The sequence below is a fragment of the Ursus arctos genome, unplaced genomic scaffold (assembly GCF_023065955.2).
Source record: "Ursus arctos isolate Adak ecotype North America unplaced genomic scaffold, UrsArc2.0 scaffold_8, whole genome shotgun sequence".
NCBI lineage: Eukaryota > Metazoa > Chordata > Mammalia > Carnivora > Ursidae > Ursus > Ursus arctos.
The window spans coordinates 50,627,585-50,647,315 of NW_026623100.1; the positions used below are offsets into that span (position 1 = coordinate 50,627,585).

The 19,731-nt window shown below is 47.1% G+C and overlaps 1 long non-coding RNA gene across 17 annotated transcripts in view; it reads left to right on the top strand.

Annotated features, from left to right (window-relative positions):
• LOC113242353 (uncharacterized) overlaps window positions 1–19,731 on the top strand; it is a 277,321-nt gene that overhangs the window by 112,370 nt on the left and 145,220 nt on the right. For all 17 annotated transcript variants that reach the window (XR_008958190.1, XR_008958188.1, XR_008958195.1 and 14 more), the window contains one exon: window positions 3,254–3,357. This is a non-coding gene — a long non-coding RNA (uncharacterized LOC113242353). The remainder of the gene's footprint in view (window positions 1–3,253; window positions 3,358–19,731) is intronic.

The following is a 19,731-nucleotide window of genomic DNA, read 5'->3' on the forward strand; positions in this document are numbered from 1 at the left end:
AAAGTCAGAGAGACAGAAAGGAGACCGGTGGTTGCCAGGGGCTGCAGGGAGGGGGGAACAGGGAGTCACTGTTTCATGGGTAGAGTTTCAGTTTTGCAAAACGAAAAAGATCTAAGGTCTGTTGTAAAACAACGTTTGTGTACTTAACACTCCTGAACCAGACATTTAAAATGGTTAAGGCAGTAAAAACAAAAATAAGGGGAGAGGGTCTAACCCTCATGCCTATCTTGCTTCTAGATGGACAGAGGTTCCAAGGAGATGGCACACACAGAGCAGGACTTGGGGCCTGCTGCTTGTGGAGACTGTAACTAAGAGAACGAGATAGGATGGGAGATGTTTCTCCAGGTTGGAATTTCTGTTCTCGAGAACGCTCTCCTCTCCGCTTTCCCATCTCCACTATGGTCTGCAGCTGTCTCTGGGAATGCCCCCACTGGGCCCCGGGCCCCTTTCTCAGCTCTGCTCTGTCCCAGGGGCCTGTGTCCCCCCTGTGGCTGGCACTGGGTGTGGGAGGCGCCTGTCCCACCTTCAGTGGTCTCTGAGTAGACCATGGGGCTGCCGTTGCTTCCAGTGTGCAGACTGCCATCGCACTGACTTTGCAGGGGGCATGGGGAAGAGGGAGGGAGGTCTTGGCATGGGGAGGGGGGTGTTACGGCAGATGAGTCTCAGGGCTTCAATGCCAGCTGCAAGAAGCAACATCACTTCGAGTTCCAGTTCTGCCACCACGTTACCCCAGCGGGTCACCAGTACAAGAAGGGTGAGGGCAAAATTGGCTTCATCCGCTCTCAAAATTCCAGATTTTGGGGGGCTCTGTCTCCCTGGAGTTCTGTCCAGCCCGATTGCCTCCACGGAGCACAGTATCCGGGAACCTCAACAGGCCTGGGATGCCTGGTATCTAACAGGGCATTCTGGGTTGAGAGTTACTACAAGCACCTCTGTGTTTTTACACAAGCGGGGACCCCATGGTGATGTGTCCCGGGGTCTGACTTCAGTGTGATGTGCTGAGGCCTGAGCCCTGCCACAGTGATCGTTGGCAAGGTGGGGCACCTGACAGGAGGGGACCCCCTTGCAGGGCTTGCGTTCACAGGATCAGGAAGATGAGCAGCTGGCTTGGGAGGTGAGATCAGATTTGTCTCAGGAACCGCATTTGTCTTAATGAGCAGGAAAGAACAAAATCAAAGCATTCGTTAACACTTCAAAGAGGTTAAAGGAGCACATTTGGTTCCCAGTTAGTGTCCCTCCTGGCCAGGCAAGTGTCAGGTGGAGAATCCCATTGTCTTAATCCAGGGGGAAGATGGGGGGGGGGGCTTCTCGTACTGGCTGAGACTTGGGGCCCAGGAGTGCCGGGTAGGGTGGGGTGCAGAGTGGGGGTGGGAAGGGTGGGGGGTAGGGGGTGCTCCCTGCCCCGGGGGCCCTGCTTCCAGGATTGACAGCCCCATGCAGACCTCTGATCTGTTGAGGAGACAGCTCGAACGATCCATACTTGTTTGTAAGAACCCTGATCTTCTCCAAGCTTCTCATATTTCCCTTCTGTATTTCTTTCGCTTGCTTATTTTCTTGCCTGCTATTTTTGTTGTAGTTTTGTCTATCCAGAGGTTAACACTCAAAGGCCTTGATTTCTATAACCAATTCCGCACTTTGCAGAAGCACAAATCAGTAGGTTCAGAACTTGGCTCTTTTATTCATTTGACTCACACTGGTCTGGGGCAACATCTCTGAGCGCAAGTCAGAAACCTCCAAAACGAGGGCCATTGTCTGGAATCTTGTCGCTCCTCCAGAAGACCTGAGAACCCTAAGCAAGTGAGTGAGATGCTTCTGGAAGATTCCAGCCCAGTGCTGCCCCTGACAAATAGAGACCAAAGTGAGACAGGTCAGACTCCCCGACCCTGTCTCCATCTTCTCCAGAATGCTTCTGGATTCCCTTCATTTACTCATGCTCCTACCCCTCATTCATCAGTTTTTCAAAATCTACATTCACACCCTCCATCACCCTGATTTCCAAAGCATTATAATCAATGATAATTCTCAATTATCACAATCAATACAGTGATGTTTCCCTAAAAGCACTGACAGCTCAGCCCATGACCTTTCTTTTCAGCCACAAACAAAAGGGGACTTAACAGATGTGTGTGTGTGCCCGTGCAAGCGCACAAGTGCACACACCCGTGCATGGGCGCTTGAGTGCACGCCTGCCTAATGCACATACTCTTAATGAAAAACAGGATAAGTTACAGAGAATGGCAACCGAATGATTACAAAAAGGTATATGAGGCATAACCCATTAGCGAGCTACATTTTGTTCAAAACTGAGGTGCTCGGGCAGAATAACACGCCTTTGTGCCGGAACGCACCCAGCTGTAGCAATGACTAATAATATAGCTGAGGATCTGCTCACATTTTCCCCCTTTTGCGCCTATTTTCATAAGTTAATAACTCAAGCATGAAATTATTTCAGGCTGAAGACTGGTGGTAAGAGCAGGGCAAATGTGTGGGAAACAACTTTTTGTTGTTGTTGTTACTTAATTTAGTTTGGCTGTTTTTAAGTTAGAGGAGTGGAGATGTCAATGTGCATTTTCTCCAGCAACGTGTTTTTGTTAAGCCCAAGAAAGCTGGGATTTTATTATACAAAGCAAATGTTTAGTGACTGCAGATAGGAGCTACTCTCCATACAGGTATACGCTTCTGTTTGGTATAGGTTGGGGTTGTTGAGGGGGAGGCAGTGGCTTGGATGAAATTGAACCAGAACATTATAAGTGACACCATCCTGAATTCACGTGCCTTCAACTAGAAAACTCCTATCCCACCGGCAAGTCAAAGAGCCTGGAGAGCAAACAGCTAGCTGCCTTCCACAGCTGGGAGTGGGGGCGGGGGTGAAGCCTACTTCTGGGTACCAGTGAATTCCTAGAGCAGTGGACAGAACAGGAACAAGATGAATAATATTAATGCCTCTCCTTACAGAGTCTCAGGACTCCGGGGTTTCCCGAGCATTTTCCTGTACACAGAACCGGAGAAAGTCCAACTGGAGGAGACCAGATTTCATACAAGTCTTTTCAAAAAATTTCCTTCCCTCTTCTTTTATTGGAGCAGGAGACTTTGAAAGAAAAATATAGAGAATGATATCACAAACACCTGAGTAACCACATTCCAGAATGAACAAATGTTATTATTTTGTAACAATGGTGCCAACTTTTTTTTTTTTTAAGTAAAATAAGGGCATTATTACTGATAAATTTGTACCCTTTCCTTTACTTCACAGATGTGCAAAGCAAGGAACAAAAGGGGAAAGGACCTGGCTGAGGAGAGAGGCTGAGAGCAGTTCTCCCATCCTTTATGAACTGGATCTGTAAAGGAGCCTATCAGGTGGGTAAGACCAACATCTATTGTCCCACTTTACAGATGACCAGCTAGGGGCCCCCAGTGGATATGAATGAGAGCCTCCCTGTGCTAGGTCCTGTGCTGGGCTTCCCAGACAGAACAAAAGACAAAGCCCAAAACAGCCCAGACCCCAGCCCCAGGGAGGGGGCGCAGAGAGCACCTGCGTGAAGGAGAAACAATTCCCTGCGGCCAGGGTCCGCTTCACCAGGCGTGTAATTCAGAAGCAAGTCAGCAAATATTAGGGAGACATTCCATAGAAATACATGTACTTCGTAGGGTCTATTTTAATCAGTAGCTCAATCATGGATCATGGCCAAAGAAAAGCAAAATATGCTGCCATCCTGTGAAATGGTGTGACGATTTTTTTTTACTAGTACATTGCCCCATTTATAAATCTTTGATAAGTCCTCCCCCCACCTCTCCCAAATGGCATCTGAACCTGTTGCGAGTTGTTTGTTTTACTGAAGGTGAAACTGAACAAGGGCTTTTACGTGCCTTGTGCTTGTCTCGAACTTCTTGGGCTCCAGCTCCGTGCGCTGCCCCAGCTAAGCCCACCTTGGGGCGGCATCAGGTTCCGCAAAGCCACGTGCGCCCTAAGCCCGCCGGTAGCCGGCTCGGGGTCCACCAGCTGCGATCCGATCCGGGAGAGAGAGGACTCTAAAAATACCCGGCTCCGCAGACGCCCCCCGCCGGACTCCTGGGGGGCTTCTAGACTGACAGCTCCGTTTACATTCCAACAATGGGTTAAAAAAAAAATCCGCACGTCTTCTCCGTGTGGATGGATCTGAGCTCTGGAGAGTTTCGCTGGCCATTTCAGAGTGTTGAAACTCCCCAGAATTGGTTTAGGAAAAGTAAAAGGCAGCAAAGCGGAGCGAGCAGGCGGCCTTTTGTCAGGGTCTGGGGCTCCCGCGACCACGGTCACCGAGAGGCAGCGCCGGCTCTGCCCGGACCGCCCCGCCGCCGGTCGCCCGCCCCGGCCCCCGAAGGCTGCCTCCCTCCGCCCATCCCCAGAGGGCAAGAGGCGGGGACGGAACTTCACAGTTCGCACAGGAAGGGAGAAAATCATGTCCAGCGCACCTGAAATGGAGCGCACAGCCCCGGGTGCGCGGGGTCTCAGAGCCCGGATGTGTGCAAACGGCTCGCCCGGGCGATATGCAGAACGATGCTTTGCGGGGGAAAGTACCTCCTCCTAGAGAGTGTCCTCCTCTCCCGGGGCTCTCGGGAGAACTTCCAAAGACAGAAAACCACAGGGTTCCTGGCACAGGGGCTTCGGCTTTATCAGCTTCGAGCAGAGTCTTCCTGGCCTGAGCCTGGGCCCTTCCTCTGAGCGCAAAGGCAGAGAGACACAAGCACACAGAAACTCCCTTGCTCGGCGGGAGCTGACTCACACCCAGAGCTGTATTCAGTCCTCAAAAAACTGTCTAGACGAGATCACTGGGAGTCGTGGTGCCTTCTGCCTTCCTCTCTTTCCTTTAATCCGGCCCTGTGTCACCTTTCCCGACACCTCAAATCCACGGAGGAGCACACCCAAGGAGCGCTGGGTAGCCTTGAACGCACCACACTAACTCCCAGACTGGTGCCTTAAGTTAAAAAACAAAACAGCAAGAGTGTTTCTAAACTAGATCGACTCCAGTGTGCTTGGACGGAGAAGCTCACTACTGCTCCTGGTGACCTTGTGTGACACTGGAAAGCTGGCTTTACAGGGGCTCCTGGCAAAATATATTGGGCAGGGGAGAAATTAAGCTGTGATTCTTCGAATGGGGTTTGGCAAGATTTGGTTAATGAGAGCCCCATCATTTCTAAAAGCCTTAGCAGCGTGTGAGAGTTCCAGTTGCTCCACATCGTCATAATGCTTACTGTGGTCAGTCTCTTTTATTGTCGTCATCCTCATAGTTGCATAGTGATATCGCGTGAAAATAATTTGCATCACTTGTTTCTAATTCATAGATCTTTGGTGATATGTCTGTTTAAATATTTTGTCTGTTTCTTCACTGGATTGCTTTATTTCTTATTATTGAGTTTGGGGAGATCTTTATACATAATGGATATAAGCCCCTTATTAAATATATGATTTGCACATATTTCTCTCGGTTTATAGCTCATTTTTCATTTTCTTTTGTTTTCAATTTTGAAGGAGTCCAATATATCAATTTTTTTCCTTTATGTATTATGCTTTTGATAGATCTAAGAAATCTTTGCCTAGTCCAAAGTCACAAAGATTTTCTTCTGTTTTCTTCTGGAAGCTGTGGATATTTCAACCTATGATGACCCGTTTTAATTTTTGTACATGGTATAAGGTATGGATCGAAGTTCACTTTTTTTTTTTGCTTATGGATAGCTCAGTGTTCCCCCTGGCATTTGTTGAAAAGACTACCATTTCTCCCTCCCTGCCTTTTTGCAGTTGTGTCAAAAATTAGTTGTTCATACATGAGTGGGTCTGTTGAGTCTTGATTCTGAAGTTGCACTGATGTTTGTGCTCATGTTTACTCTACTGGCTTGATTATTGTCACTTCATAATAAGTCTTGAAATCCCACAGTGTTAGTTCTCCAACTTTGTTCCTCCTTTGCAAAGTTGTTTTGACTATTCTAAGTCCTTTGCATTTCCATATAAGTTTTAGAAGAAGTTTGTCAATTTCTACAAAAGTCCCTGCTGAGTTTTTGCCCAGAATTGCATTGACTTCATAGATCAATTTGGTGAGAATTTATACCTTAAAATATTGAGGCTTTTGACCCATGAACTCAGTATCTCTCTCTCTATGTAGGTTCTTTTTCATTTCTCTCAGCAATGTTTTATTGATTTTTTAATCATCTTGTCCATCTTTTGTCAGATTCACTAATTATTTTATACTTTTTGGTACTATTATAATAGTCCTTTTAAAATTTCAATTTCCAGTGGTTCATTGTAAATATACAGAAATGCAGGTGATTTTTGTGAATTAATCTTGCATCCTGTATCTTTACTAAAGTCACTTTTTTAGTTCTAGTGGCTTTTTAGCTCTATAGGATTTTCTGTGTAGACTCTTGTGTCATCTGCCAATAAAAACAACTTTCCTTTTCTATTTGCAACCTGGATCTCTTGATTTCCATTTCTTGCCTTATTACACTGGATAGAGTCTTCAGGACGGTGTGGGATAGTCTGTGAGAATTTCTGATCTCAGGAGAGAAAGTCTTCAGTCTTTGATCATAAAGAATGAAGTTAACAGGGTGTCTGGTGGCTCAGTCGGTTGAGCACCCAACTCTTGGTTTCCGCTCAGGTCATGCTCTCATGGGTCATGAGATCAAGCCCCACATAGAGATCTGCACTCAGTCGGGAGTCTGCTTGAAAGATTCTCTCCCTCTGCCCTTGCACTTCCTCTCTCTCAAATAAATAAATAAACCTTAAAAAAATAAAACAAGAAAAGGATGATGGTAACTATAGGAACTATAGGGGCACCTGATTGGCTCAGTTGGTAGCATCTGACTCTTGATCTCTGGGTTGTGAGTTCAAGCCCCACATTGGGCATGGACCCTACTTAAAAAAAGAAAAAAAAAAAAAAAGATTTTAGCGATAAATTTTTAGTGGATGCCCCTTATCAGGTTGAGGAAGTTCCCATCTCTTCTTAGTTGGCTAAAAGTTTTTATCCAGAATATTTGTTGGATTTTATCAAATGATTTTTCTGCATTTATTGAGACTTACCACAGTTTACTAGTGTCATCATTTGACAAGTTTGAGTGAAGTGTGAAACATTTACCTCTTTATGTCACTTTACCCTCTCTGTATATAATAGTCAGTTGTCTCAAATATTTCTTCTACATACCTTTAGAATCACATTAGACGGTGTTAACAGTGCTTGCCTCAATCATCAACACAATTTGGACAACTCAAGAGGAAAATGAAAATCTCTTGTAATGACCAATATTACCAAATTTGTTGCTTATTATTTCTTCCTTACTGATGCTCCAATAGTCTTTCTTTTATTGTTTCCCTTTCTGTTTAGAAAAATTCGTTTAGCAGGACACCTGGATGGCTCAGTTAAGTGTCTGGCTTCAGCTCAGATCATGATCTCAGGGTCCTGGGATCGAGTCCAGCATTGGTCTCCCCGCTCAGCACTCTCTCTCTCTTTCTCAAATAAATAAATAAAATCTTTTAAAAAATTAAATAAATCTTTGAAAAAAGAAAAGAAAACATTCTTTTAGCCATTCTTATTCTGTATAACTGCTGGTGACAAATATTCTTCATTTTTCTGAGAATGCCTTGATTTCCCTTTCATTCTGAAGAGTCTTTTTTACTAGAAAGGAACTTTCAGCTGGATGTAGGATTCTGAGTTGACCACTTCAACACTTCTTCAACACTCTGGCCTCCGTGGTTTCTCAGAACAATTTTCTGTCTTTCATATTTCTTTCCCCCTCTATATGTGGAGTGTCCTTCCTCTCTGTTTGCAATGTACATTTTTTTTCTCTTTGTTTTTCAGAAGTTTGACTATGATGTGCCTTGATATGGATTTCTTTGGGTTTATCCTGTTTGAGATTTGTTTGGCTTCTTAAATCTGTGGTTTTATGGTTTTTGCCACATTTGGGAAGTTTTAAGACACTACTTAATCGAGCACTCTTTCAGTTCTGCCCTCATTTCTTCTCCTTCCAGAACGCTCGTGTCATGGAAGTTAGATCTTCTGATATAGCACCACATATCCCGGAAGCTCTGTTCCTTTGTTCTCCAGCCCATTTTCTTCTCTCTGTTGTCCGGAATGGATCTGGAACAGCGTCCTATCTTTGAGTTCACTGTTTCCCTGTGTGTCTGCTGGTGAGTGCCTCCATTCAGGCAGGTTTTTCTTGTTTTGGTTACTGTAGTTTTCGGTTCTAAAACTTCCATCGGGAAGTTTTCTATTATCTTTCTATTTTCACTTTCTTGCCTGGGATCTCCTAAATTTTCATTTGTTTCAAGAGTACTTGTCATTACTCTTTGAAGCATTTTTATGGTAGTTGCTTTAAAATGTCTGTCAGATCATCCTAACATCTCTGTCATCTTGGGATTAGCATTTATTGGTTATTTTCATTCATTTGGGATCATCCTCATTCTTGGTACGATGAGGATTTTCTATTGAAAACTTGGCATTTCCAATATTGTGTCATGAGACACTGGATAGTATTTTAACCATCAGCACTAAGTGGCTTCCTCTGACACTGCTCCAGTAGGGAAAGTGGTTGGTGGCCATGAGTTGTGTTGTTACTGCCAGGTAGGGGTGGAAGTCCAGGTTCCCTCCTTGACATCTGTTGGCAGAGTTGTAAAATTAAAAGAGGTCTCTACCTTACTGCTGGGTGGGGATAGAAGTTCTGGCTCCCCACAGGGCCTCCACTGATAGCTCCCTCAAATGGAGGCCCAGAGTGCCCTGTTGTGATTCCCCACATGGCCTTGTTACCACTGAGAGGTGGAGAGAGCTTCCTCTGATACCACCCAAGTGGGGAAGGGGAGGAGAGCCTGGTCTCTGCCAGGGCAGGGAGTAAACGTCCAAGCTCCCCACATGATCTCCGCTGACCGTGGAGAGAAGCTTGTTAACTCTGCAGATGAAAGTCTCAGGCCCCCTGCTCAGCCTTCTCAGACATCATCCTGGGGTGGGAGAAGTCAGAAGATGGGGAAGGAATGAAACTTGGTGGTGGGACATCCGCCTACATGTCCTCCTCACCTCGTCACTTTTGTCACCACACACACACACCCTCAGCAGAGCTATGCAAACACTGGCCAGGGAGCTGGTTATGTTTTATCTCCTTTATCTCTCACACCCACCCTGTGGGGTAGGTAGCAGTTCAGTGCTCTCTATTCTTACAGACAGAACTGGAGGCAGGGAGGCTGAGTAATTTGACCAAGGCTAGCCTGAGTCTAAAGCAGAATTGTAAGCTGTATCTGTCTGATTCTAATGCCCTCGCTCTGTGGCCACCACATGTCATTGTTCACTGAATTCTGAATAGAGGGAGTGAGTGCCCTTTGGGGATATGAGTTTACAAAGGTCAGACCTAGAAAAAGGCTAGAGAATGTCTCCAGGGGTGGCAGTGGACCTGCAGAGTTCCAAGAGAAATCTTCTGCGGAGTTGCATGGAAGAAGCTGGGCTTCCAGCATTGGAAAAACCTGGGTTCAAACCAGACTCCACACTAATCCCACTGACAGCAGGAATTTGGGCAAGGTGTGCAAGCCCTCCAAGCGTCTGCTTTCACATCTGTACAATGGCCTGATGACGGTGTCTCTTCCAAGCTTCCTGGAGGGTACAGGGAGGTGATGCACGAGGGTGACAGTGCCAGGCCATGGCAATGGCCAAACAGGTGCTGCCTGTTGATTTCACTCTGAAAAGTGGCAAGCACTACAGACCCAGAAATGGGAGATGACCGGAAGGACGACACTGTGCTACGGGGCAGGGGCAGCCCTGAGCTTGTCCACAAGTGGGGAGGCCGAGCAGAGCCCAGGACCTCGTAGGAGACTCTTTGCAGGGGGCCCAGGCTCCCTGCGTCGGTGGGACTGAGTGCCTTGCCACCTGGAGAGGCCATCACCAGTCTCTGCCCTGGTAGCCGGGGGGTGGCACCCACAAGGGAGGGAGCTGCAGTTTCCGCTGCCGTCTCCGGGAACATGTTTCTCCACCCCGCAGGGAGAGGGTGATGGAGGCGAGCGGTCGAACTGGGCTTTAGGAACACTAGCCTGTTAGCCCCGGTGGCCTTGCCACGGACTCCGAGCCAGGGCCAGCGTCTCGGCGGCTTCTGGGGCGCTGCACGCTCACTGCACCGATGACATGGATTTGCAAACTTATTATAAACAGATTACATTTCTTACCCTAATGTGGCTGTTGGCTACCTGCCCGTGAATTTTAGCCTCCAGGAGGAAAACAATTGCTTAAGCTGAGTGTTCACTACTTTTACTTTCCATACACTGCTCGGGGCTCCTTCCGGTTCCCCGTCAGCCCCGACACGCACAGACACACATATGGACACACGCATATGTGCAACCATGTGCGTGCCTTCATAGGGACACGCCAGTCGCGTGCCCGCTGACCCCCTTTCTGCTGGCTGCAGATGCTCTTCCGACCCACCTGTGCAGTTTGGGACTGTCGTGCCTGCTAATGTGGCTGTGGAGAGACTTTGGCTTTTCAGGGAAAATCCTCTGCGTGTCACCATACGTTTTCACATTTAATAAACACACTCTGGTTTCTGCTTCCAGACTCTTCTTTCCCCTGACAGATAAATGCTTTAATAGCCACTTTATTGGTTAATGTCCAACGTGCCTTTTACAAGGGGCTGCTGAGGCTCAGGGAAGGGAGGTCATTTCCCTGAGGTCCCTAGTAGGTTAACCAGTGACAGAGGTTCCCCAGACCCACCACAAGCACCGACACCATCGGGCAGGGACTCTTTCAGCCACCCCAAGGGTCTCCTTGAGACTGACCAGAAACGATTACTGGAGATTCTAAGATCCAGCCAAACCAGACACAGAGGAGCCCTGGGCAGTGGGACCTGGGCTAATTCCCATCAACCTGTGTGCAAGTGATTTCGTAAGAGAAAGTCAGGTGTGGGCTTGCACACGATTCCCTCCTTGCCTCTCCAGAATCCCATTGGCTTCCTTCCCCCTCCTGTCCATGTTTATAGTTCCTCCCTCCTGCTCTGTCTCTGTCTCTTTCTCTCCTTCTTCCTTTCAGAAAATCTTCCCTTATCTTCCTCTTTCTTCAGGCCAAGCTCCTGCCCCCTCATGGGCCTAGGGAATTCTTTCCTCCAGAGCCAGGGGAGTGGGCACAAAGCAATGTCCAGGCTGCACCCCTTGGGGGCCCCACATCAAAGACGCAGGAAACAACTGTTTCCCTGTCCCCCGACAGGTCCCCGGCCCATCTCTCCTGGCAACATCTCTGCCCAAGGAAGCGGCCCTGGGTGCCCCTGCAGGCGTCCGGGCGTTCAGATCCTGCAAGGCTGGTGGCCAGTTTCTCTGGCCCTTTCTTTGTGTAAAAAGTCCAAAAAGCAGGCCAGTTTGGGAAGGGGATCTTAGTCAGACAACAGAACAGATGTGCGTGACTCCAGGGGGATGCCTGTGGTACACACACGTGCACACTCACACACGCACGCTCACAGCACATGTGCCTGCGTTCACACGCGCGTGTGTACGCCCACGCAAGTAGGCTCATCCACAGGGGAGTTGCTCTGGGCCTCTCGCTCGGCACATTGTTAGCTCAGAACAGTCTATGCCTGGCAGCTTGTCAGAGTGACCAGTCTCTGCTGAGGTTCCCTCTGCTTCACCCGTCTAGGGACCCTTCCAGAAGGGCCAGGACAGCTGTCAGCTCTTGTGCCCAGAGAGCTCACTCCAAACATCCACAGGGCGGCCGGCCCAGCCCTTTGGTGCCAAGATGACACCTGTCCTTCACAGAGTGACAGCAGCGGGCTTGCTCCTGCCAGCCCCCTCCGTGACGCGAGGAATGAGTCTGTTCTCCGCTCAGGGCCCTATACCAGGAGCCCAGGAGCTGAGTGCCAGGGACTTGGCACGAGGGTGTCACCCACAACTGTTGTGATTCCAAAGACAGAGTCTGAGGTCAGAAACTTGAGTGTGTGACGCTGTGACAGAGAGCAAACCACAGCACTATGTCACTGGCAGAAGCAGCCCCCCCCCCATGGGAGCCTCCCCCTTCTCGGACTCCAGTGTCAGGAGAGTCTGTGTTGAATTGGGGTGGGGCAAGAAGGAAGAACCATGGAGTTTTATTTTAAACCTGCCCAGAGGAGGTGACCCGGGCATATGTTCACTCACCCTCAGTGACACGTCCAAGTACCTAAGAGGCAGCAGCAACTGCAAATTTTTAGTTATTTAAAATTTATAAACATGTTCTCCTCTGCCTGCCTCCAAAAGGATTTGAGACACTGCAAGATTCATCACTAACATGTACTAATTAACGTGCAATGGGATGAAAACTTCAGGGCAGAGGAGTGACAGAGAGCAGGCCTCAGACATGAGCAAGGAACATACCTCCCCATCACAGGCAGCTGAGCCAGCGGGGACCTCCCCCCACCCCACTGTCTTCACACCCCAGATGCCAGGCCAAGCAGCGGTGACCCAGCCAGGAGGTGGCATTCAGGGGGCAGGGTGGGAAGTGGCGTCCACCTGGGCACATGCCTGCTGTATCTGGCTGTCCCTGGGATGCGAGAATAGGGATACTTAATTTTTTCAAGTTTAGAAAACATTTTTAATAGTTAACTTTTGAACATGGTACAAAATATAAAAGGTCTAGGGGTGCCTGGGTGGCTCAGTCGGTTAAGTGTCTGCCTTTGTCTCAGGTCATGATCCGGGGTCCTGGGATCAAGCCCTGCTCAGTGGGGAGTCTGCTTCTCCCTCTCGCTCTGCCCCTTCCCCTGCTCACGCTCTCTCTCTCAAATAAATAAATAAAATCTCAAAAACACATACACACACATACACAAAGTGTACAAGGTCTAAACCAGTGTGAAGAAGAGCCCCTCTTGCACCTGCCTCTCAGGATCCCCGGATTCCTTCCCCAGAAGCACCCACCATTACCAGATTCCTAGGGGTCCGCTCAGGATTACTCGCCGCACGCACAAGCAGTGCCTATATTCTGTTCCATAAACGATAGTGTACTGTCCTAGTTTATCTAACCCGCTGCAGAATGTGAGATGTTTGGATTCTGCCCAGTTCTTGGCAAACACAGGTGGCACTGCCGAACAGCCCTTATACGTGTGCCTGGCTCATGACCTGGGAGAGCGTGCCTCGACGAATTCTCAGAGCCGCCGTTCCCAGGGAAAGGGGTGAGTGCGTTTGTAGTTGGGATGGATATTGCTAAGTCGCCCTCCACTAAAACTGCCCTATTTTACAGACATCTAGGTTGCATTAGAGCTCCTGTCACGTGTTTGAACATGGCATGTGATCAAAATGTGACAGCCTGAACGATGGCAAATGGTATCTCGGTGTAAGTGTAAGTTGCACTTCCCCTGCCACAGGTGACGCCGAGCATCTCTTCAGAGGCGTCAGGCCGTCTGTAGTCCCATTCCTACAGCTCGTCGTTCCGCATCCTTTGCCCATTGGTCGATTTGTTGGCCTTTTATGGATGTATAGCAGTCTGTATATATTAGGGATAGTTGCACTTGGCCTGTGGTTATTAGTCAAAATAGTTGTTCCCAGCTTGACATTTACCTTTTGGTTTTGGGAGGGTTGACCATAGAGAGAAAACTTGACTTTGATATAGTCATTTTCATCAATTCTTTCAGTGTAGGGTTTTATACTTTGTGTTTGTCTTACTAGCAACTTTGTCTTACTCCTCCTTCTGATGTGAAAAGATAAAAATTATTGTTTTATTTTAAAACTTTGATGGTTTCATTTTTTTTTAATATATTTCGATAGTTGGTCTATGTAGATTTTGTCTGGAAATATCATTGAAGTATGGATTCACCTTTTTTTTTCGGATAGCTCTCCCGTCCTGTTGTCCTAGTACTATTTCCTTTTTTTTTTTTTAAGACTTTATTTATTTATTTATTTGAGAGAGAGAGCACAAGCAGGGGGAGGGGCAGAGGGAGAGGGAGAAGTGGACCCCCTGCTGAGCAGGGAGCCCAACATGGAGCTTGATTCCAGGACCCTGGGATCATGACCCAAGCCGAAGGCAGATGCTTAACCGACTGAGCCATCCAGGCGCCCCCCCGGTACTATTCCTTGAATAAGCCACCTTTCCCCATTGATAGGAAATGCCTCCTTTCTCCTCTCATAGAGGCCTTGTTGCACTTGCCTGTCCTCTGGTCTTTCCGCTCTGAGGAGCAGAGATGCTTTTAAATGAGTACAATGCAGAGGCTCAGAACCCCAGGCCAGAACACATCCCAAAAGGCCTTCCTTTTAATCTATGGTTTAAAATACAGAGAAAAACACTCCTTGCTTTAGAAAATACAACCCTTTCTGTTTGCTTAACTTCTCGTTCTATCATCCGTAAACCCTCCCTGACACCCTTCTCTGGCAGGCAGGCCCTGAAGGGGAGCTTTCAGGCTGCTTGCCCTGCATAAAAGTCCAGACATTTGGACGGTGAGGGAAAGAACCCAACTCAGTGTAGCTGGGAAAGAAGTTTATCGGTCAACACCTGAAAAGTCCAGGACTGGCTTGACTCCATGATATCAGCAGGACTGGGTCTCAGTCACCCCGTCTCTTTTGAGATGGCTGTGAGTTGGCTGCTAGCAACTTAGCTGAAAGATGGTCCTCTCAGCAGCCCAGGTGACAGACATGGGAATGGCATGATGGGACCATCTGCCCCTCCTGGACTGGTCACTGGGCCTGGGACACAGGGTGTGCTGGTTGGTGGTTCTGGGTCATTGGTCCACCTCTGGACCAGGTAGTCCACTAAAATGGTGCGGGCTGGTCCTGGTAGGACGCTGGTGCCAGAGAGAGGGGCCAGATCCTGAATGGTGGTCACAGCAGGTGTGCTCCACGCCCTGTTCTTTCCCTGACCTTCTATACCTTCGTTCTTCTTTCCTGGAAGCACAAGATGCAGCTGTTACCCTGCTGAACTTGCCACTCTGGTCAAGTGACTTCACTTCTCCAAGGCTCAGACAAAGATGTTGTGAGGGTTAACTAAAATGACAGACCTCAAGTATCTGGCACCTGGTGCCCAGCGACTCACTGCTCATTGGCTCAACTAGGTTAAAAGGTTCTGATCACAGTGCCCCCGGACAGAAAGAGCCCTCCCTCTGCAGCTCCAGGTGTGACCCAGCAGCAGAAAAAAAAAAAAAGAAGAAGAAGGAGGAGGAGGAGGAGGAGGAGGAGGAGGAGGAGGAGGAGAAAGGGCAGGGGGAAGAGAAGGAGAAAAAGAAGGAAGAGGAGGAGAAGAAGAAGAGGAGGAGAAAATTGGCAGGCGAAAGGCAGACAGGAAGAGCAAATAAAAGGCCAAATTACATCTTCATAAGATACCTTGATGCCCCAAAGACAGCCTATTATAGGCTATAGCCACTCTTGGAAAAGAAATTGTGGACTCTGCCACACTAACTAAAGGAGCTGCAAATGGAGACCAGACCCTTTGAACATGAAATCTTCTCTCCTTGCCCAGCCTCTGTGATAATTCTCATTGAAAATAACCCAGAAATAAGTTTTGATTGCATGTGTTTCTAATGCAAATGCACCCATGTTTGCAGTTTTTTCTTTGAATGATATTTTACCAGTGAACCTCTCTTATGCCATTATTCTATTTCTATCCTCCCATTTACTAATTTTATCCAGGGAGGTAATGTGCCCAACTAAGAGACCACATTTTCCAGGCTCCTTTGCAGTTCACTGTAGCCATGAGATACAAGCAGAAGTATGAGCTTTATGGGAAGGTAAATTAAAAGGGACTGACTCAGTTGTGCGGATATTCTCTTCCTCCTTCATTGGGACATAGATGTGAGAGCAGGAACTCTTGCAGCCTCTTTGTGACATTGAGAGTAGACACCAGGGCCAGGGTAGTGGAAGAGAGAGACAAGAAGAAACAAGTTCTGTAAGACTTTTCTATGGGTATATAAACACTTGTGTTTATGCTTCTGTCTTCGGGTATTTTCTGCTAAATGCAGCTAAATACAATCCTAACTTGAAACATATGATTCATCCCTTAGCAGCCCTTGGCTGATCTTCACCTTCTGGAGGAGTAGAAATGTGTGTGTGCCAGTATCCTAATAGTCTTGGCCTCCTCAGGACCTGAGAAGAGTTCCCATGGAATTTGGACCCCATGGGGCCTTAGAGAGATGTGTCCTTGTCTGGGCTACTTCCCTCTCATGAAACAAAGGCACTTTCTCTTTGCTCTAGGGAAGGATTTAAGACTCACTGATCTACGTTATCAAATCTTGCAATTCATGTGGTTTATTTCTCAGTGCTGGCCCTGTTTGGTAAAAGTGAACCACAGTCATTTTACTAGAACTGTAAAGAAAACTTTTGTCAAACGGTAACTTACACCAGATGTCTGATTCTGCTTGTAATAGTTTATAGTTGACCAATCACTTTCTGTGCATTATCACCACACACACACACACACACACACACACACACACACACACTCCTCAACAGAACGGGATGGCCGTACCAGCTGCATCAGAACCTAGGACTCAGTTACTCCATGATCATCAGACTGGTCCTGCCCGAGTCAGACCAGGTGGTGGGAACAACATTTTATAGAAATCCTTCCTCGAGTGGTCATGTTTTTAGAATAAAGTATTGAAAACACTATCTTGACAGTAAAGTAAAAGCAGATTTTTATCCTAAGCTGCTTGTTGGTGGTTCCCAAAGGCATAGACACAACAATCCAGTCTTCGAAACTAGAATGTAAGCGTCCTATTCGGTCTTCTGCCAGTCAGCAGCAGATGGGACAAACGACAGAAGACTCCGCTCAAGCTAGCTTAAACAATCAAGGAATGTTCTGGCCCAGGAAACTGAAAAAAAACGGCAGGAGCTCTGATCTTGGACAAGGCAGGATCCTGAGTCACCGAGGCTCCAGTTTTGTACCTTCTCCCCACATTGCAGGATGCCAGGAGCTGGCCTTCCCCTCTCTCCATTGCTCAACTCCGCATTCCTCATCATGCACCATCCAGGGAGGGCCCCTCCTGCAGGCTGCAGCAGAAGAGAGAGGATTTCTGTCTCCCAGGAAGCTCAGCAAATGGCCCCTCAGGTTACACGGGCCCAAAGTCTGGGCAAAGGAATAAGCTAATTGGCTTAAGCCAAAGAGGGCCTACCCCTCCCCAAATATGGGGTAAAGCAAACCCACCCGACCAGCATACCTGGTGCCGCTAAAGCGGGGCCTCCCAAAGGAAGTTTGGGGACCTAAACTTCAGGGTGGTGAGAGGATATCAGGTGCCGTATCTGCCCACCTCCAATATTTACCTGACCAGACACACTGACTGTCGTGACCGGCGACGTGTGATCCTTACGATTACTCGGCTCCACCGGGAAACCTATCACACAGCCTCACTCCTGGGGTTAGATCCGTATCATCGGGTGAGCTTCTTTTTAACCCAGCTGTGCAGGGCTTGTCTACTGAGAAATTATTTACATCTTACTGACCTATGGTGAAGCAACTCCTGGGCTAATTTTGCCTCTGCTCCCAGGTATCAGAAATGAACGTGATGTCTGCTTTTCTATGTAAGGTGCACTATTCCTGAAGATAACGTCAAAGCACCCCTTCCACACCCTCAGTCTGTCGATGGTTGCACTGGTTCCCTCTCTCTGTCCCATAATTAATCATCTGAAGCTTTCCGTCTTAGAGAGAAAATAAGACATTATCAAACCCAAACCCTGTGCAAAGCAGGAGACCCCCACGAGAGGTCCATGGCTGCTCTCCTGGGCCAAGATGCCCCCCAGCATCTAGGGGAGTCCCAAAGAAGGGCCTGAGTGTGGTCCCCGGTTCCTTAGATTAGGGTCCTAATTTTCTTCTTTAGACGGTATAGTCATTGAGAGGCAGGGGATGTGTCGTTCCAGAGGATACACCCTGATGGGGCATCCATCAAATTTGTACAGACAGATGTCATGACCCCCACAAAACCTTATCTCTTTCAGCCCACACAGCATAATCATCTCCTCCGAGTATTTCATGTAATTCGAGGTTTCCGGCCATCTAAACGTGCCAATTGACATTCTTGAGACACAGTATAGGATATTTCTCTTTGTTTTGACTTTGTTTAGTCTCAATACCATTTTTCACATTTTTGGGGTCCTTATATAGCTTTTGTTTTTTCTAAAAAAAAAAAAAAATCACCTGTAAGCCCATCACTTAGAGATAACCACCAGAAGGGGAAAACCGAAATTTTAGCCATCTTTTTTCTGTATATAAAAAATATGCGTGTATTTTCCTTTACAATATTAGACTGATAGTATCTATTTTCATTAGGAAATCGTCTTTTACAATGTACTTAATGTCCGTGTGCGATTTCATTTCATAATGCATCATGATTTATTTAGCCATACCCTGCTCGCGTACCTCTAATTAGAAAAGATTCCTTGAAGTGTCACCACTGGAGTGAAATGATCTCAGCCGCTCCTCCTGACAGCCCGTCAGATAGGAATTATGATTATCTTCAGTTTACAGTGTGGGACGTTAAATAAACTAGTCCGCGAGTGCCAGTGGGAGAATCTAATTAGCACTCCCACCTACATCGTCGCCCTTGCCCCTGGATCCTAGTATAAATTGTCTTATTTATTTATTTATTTATTTATTTATTTATTTATTTATTTATCTATCTATCTATCTATTTATTTATTTTGCTGTCCTGAAAGAGAAATGTTAGCTTACTGCTTTTATTTGCATTTCTTTGGTTGCTTGCAAGTTTGAACATCTTTTGATTTCTTACACACCATTTGCATTTATTTCCCTTCAGATTGCCTTGTCACGTTTCTGCCCATTTTTCTGTTAGTCGTACGCTAGTTACACACATAAACATTCATGCAATTTACCCATTCATGCAATTCATGTGTCATGTTGGTTCCCCAGGCATTTTCTTGTCTTTTAATTTTGTTATGGTGACTCAGGACTGAGAAATTTTCGTATTTTTATATCTGCCAATATTTTCCTCTGTGGCTATTCCCATTAATTTCACCCATAGGAAATTTTCATCTCTCCCAGGCGCAGATGAATGTTCATTCCTATGTTCTTTTACAGGGAGTTCATTTTCCGCATTTAACTCTTTTCGTCTCTCTGGAAATCATTGTTCATTTTCTTCTCAAAAGGTCAATCCAGAAGTACCTGAATCAGCCTGTGTGGGGTGGCCACACACATGACCTGTGCCATCACACCTGGCACCCGGTTGAGCTCCCATAGGACGGTCACTGGTGGCGCCTGCTCGAGCCCCTGCGGGCAGCACACCCCGACATTATACTTCCGCAGGTACAACTAAAATCATGGCGGCTTGTAGCTGTCACGTCCTTTACGGACGTTAATCCCATGGCAACTAAAACGGCCAGGCTTTCTTTTGTTCTGGGGGCGAGGGTACCACTTTTAGAGAAAACATCTCTAGCTGGCTACAAATTTGCATGTAACACTTTTACATAACTGTATCCCTCAAGTACATGTCATTTGGTCTTTGGCTTTCCATCTTGTCCCATAATTTCCATCTCTATGGCCAGGTGTTAGAATGTGCTCACTGACTCCCTTGAGAGTTCGCTACTGTTTCCGGGCCACTCCGTTTCCTTAGCAATTTCACACGCTGTTGCTGGACATTCGGGCTACTGCCCAGATCTTATTTTCCAGTAGGCTGACAAAATAGCCATGTTCCTATCCAGCACGTTCTGGGCTGCATCTTTAATTCTCCGTGTTTGTATTGATATATATTCTGATTCAATTGGTACTGTTGTTACTGCTTTGGCGTCCTAGTTCATCCAGTTCAAATGACTTCGTGTCATTCATGATTTGGTTATTTATGCATATTTGA